The sequence below is a fragment of the Cebus imitator genome, unplaced genomic scaffold (genome assembly GCF_001604975.1).
Source record: "Cebus imitator isolate Cc_AM_T3 unplaced genomic scaffold, Cebus_imitator-1.0 Scaffold32, whole genome shotgun sequence".
In the NCBI taxonomy this organism is placed as follows: domain Eukaryota; kingdom Metazoa; phylum Chordata; class Mammalia; order Primates; family Cebidae; genus Cebus; species Cebus imitator.
The window spans coordinates 3,869,895-3,872,156 of NW_016107347.1; the positions used below are offsets into that span (position 1 = coordinate 3,869,895).

The 2,262-nt window shown below is 36.9% G+C and overlaps 1 long non-coding RNA gene across 1 annotated transcript in view; it reads right to left on the reverse strand.

Annotated features, from left to right (window-relative positions):
* The window catches only part of LOC119470489, a 25,801-nt gene extending 23,888 nt beyond the window's left edge, over positions 1 to 1,913 (reverse strand). Inside the window, exon 1 of the long non-coding RNA XR_005199402.1 lies at positions 1,714 to 1,913. This is a non-coding gene — a long non-coding RNA (uncharacterized LOC119470489). The remainder of the gene's footprint in view (positions 1 to 1,713) is intronic.
* Between the last annotated feature and the right edge of the window lie 349 nt (positions 1,914 to 2,262).

Genomic DNA, 2,262 nt, shown 5'->3' on the forward strand with positions numbered 1-2,262 from the left:
CCCGTCTCTACTAAAAATACTAAAAATTAACTGGGCGTGGTGGCGCATGCCTGTAATCCCAGCTACTCGGGAGGCTGAGGCAGGAGAATTGCCTGAACCCAGGAGGCGGAGGTTGCGGTGAGCCGGCATTGCGCCATTGCACTCCAGCGTGAGTAACAAAAAAAAAACTCCGCCCAAAAAAAAAAAAAAAAAAAAGAAAAAGAAAATTCAAATGCATCTACTCCCAAATTCTACTAAATTTAATAATTAAACTCAGCAAGGCTTAAGATACAAAGTTAACACAGAAAATTTTTGCTTTATTTCTATATATTATCAACATACAAATTGGAAAAAGAAATTAAAAATCAATATCTATAACAGTATCAGTATCACAAATACCTTCAAATATTCCTTTTAAAAAGATGTACAAGACTTCTACACTTGAAATTATAAAACATTGTTGAGAATGATTAAGAATGAATAGAGAGATGCCATGCTTACGGGATGGTTAGAATCAGTATTATGCGGATGCTGACTCCCACAAAATGGATCCACAGATTAAATGCAATTGCAATGAAATTCGCAGTCGGTTTCGTTGTTGTTGTTGTTGTAGAAATTGCTTTTTCTTTTGTTAAAAATAAAATAGTTGGAGGATTTACATGACCCAATTTTAAGTCTCACTGTAAGTTTTATCATTTTTTATTTTTATTTTTTTGAGACAGAGTCTCTCTCTGTTGCCCATGTTGGAGTGCAGTGGCACGATCCTGGCTCACTGCAACTTCCACCTCCTGGGTTCAAGCGATTCTCCTGCCTCAGCCTCCTGAGTAGCTGGGATTACAGGGGCATGTCACCACACTCAGCTAATTTTTTTGTGTTTTTAGTAGAAACGGTGTTTCACCATGTTGGCCAGGCTGGTCTCAAATTCCTGATTGCAAGTGATCCACCTGCCACGGCCTCCCAAAGTGTTGGGATTAGAAGTGCGAGCCAACCGACTGTGCCCGGCCAGTTTTATCATGTTTTTAAAGACTGCTTTGGTCTTTTACATTTTCATATAAATATTAGTATTAATTTATCAGTTTCTAAGACAGTATCTTATTTGTGTTAAAACAAACATGTAGGTCAATAAGACAGAAAAAGAATTACAATCAAATGATTTCTGACAAAGATGCCAAGGCAAATTGTTGCAAAAAAGACAATTTATTCAACAAATGGTGCTGGAATCTGCTCAGCAACAAAAAGGAATAGACAAGAATGAATGTCTGAAATATTATAGAGTAATGAAGGAATTAAGAGACAAAGGAATATATACTTTAAAATTCAATTACTATGAAGTTCAAGAACAACCAAATCTTGTCTGTGGGTTTTGTGGGTACAGGAATCAAAACAGTGGTTAGCTCAAGACTGGGCAGAGTGTGATGACTACAAAGGGCACAGGAAATTTTCTAGAATAACGGTAACATTTTATGTCATGTTTCAGGTATGTGTTAGATGCATGTTCACATTTATTAAAAGGAGGTATAATAGCATCTAGTAAACTGAATAGAGTTACTTGCATGTATTTTTTTCAGATGATGAAATTAGTTACTATCCATTAATAATTTTTTTTAAAGCAAGGAGCAGGCTGGAGGAAAAGAAAAAGACACATAAGACAAAATTAAAATGCAGCATTGTAGAGTGCTGTGGAAGAATAAGCAAGAGGCACAAACAGCTGGCTGACCAACAAGACCTACCTACCTGACAGTTGTATCTCCTGTCCCCTCTGGCATCCCCTGTCAACTAGATCTGTCAATATCTCATCTTCCGGTGGTTGGTTGAGGCCTTGAAACCAAGATACAATTCTGAAACTGCTCTGACTTTTGGCTACTTAAATGTAGGACAGTTTATTTTGGTAAAGGGAGATCCTTAAATTATGGAGAAGGGGAAAGTGGCGACAGTCTGGAACGCTCCCAGTGGCTCTTGAATACTTGCTTATCCTGACAACTTTCCTGGCACTCACCCAACAATTCATCAGTGTTCTGAACACGCCAGGCTTATGAATGAATTTCTCCAGCACCAAATCCTCTCAACTGCCTTTTTAAAAAATGTTGTCCAATTTAACATCAAGACACAGTGCATGCAAATCTGTTGAAAAATCTGGCTATTTGCAAACAAAGAAAAAATGTATAGCCTCATACACTGTATATCAAAATAAGCTGAAATGTATAAAAGAGAAAATTTTAAGTGAAATCAAAGCTTGAAAATATGGAGATTAATATTTGTTAGAGCTTTGTGTAGGAAAGGAAT